A 265-nucleotide genomic window follows, 5' to 3' on the forward strand; every position below is an offset into this window, starting at 1 on the left:
CGTCACTAGGAGCTGCCACTGCTGCTGCTGCTGCTGCTCTTGCTGCAGCTGCTGCAGCTGCTGCTGCTCCTGCTGCTGCAGCTGCTGATACTTCTGATGATCCTAGCATCGCTGCTGCTGCTGCTGCTGCTGCTGCAGCGTGAGCAGCTGTTGTTCCTCCTGCTGCAGTGTTGCTGCAGCAACTACTGCTGCTGTTGCTGCTGCAGCAGCTGCACCTACTGCTGCTGCTGCTACTGCTGCTGCAGCCTCTGCCGCCGCCCCTGCT

Source organism: Eimeria mitis, genomic scaffold (assembly GCF_000499745.2).
Source record: "Eimeria mitis Houghton genomic scaffold, Emh_scaff2649, whole genome shotgun sequence".
Classification (NCBI taxonomy): Eukaryota; Apicomplexa; class Conoidasida; order Eucoccidiorida; family Eimeriidae; genus Eimeria; species Eimeria mitis.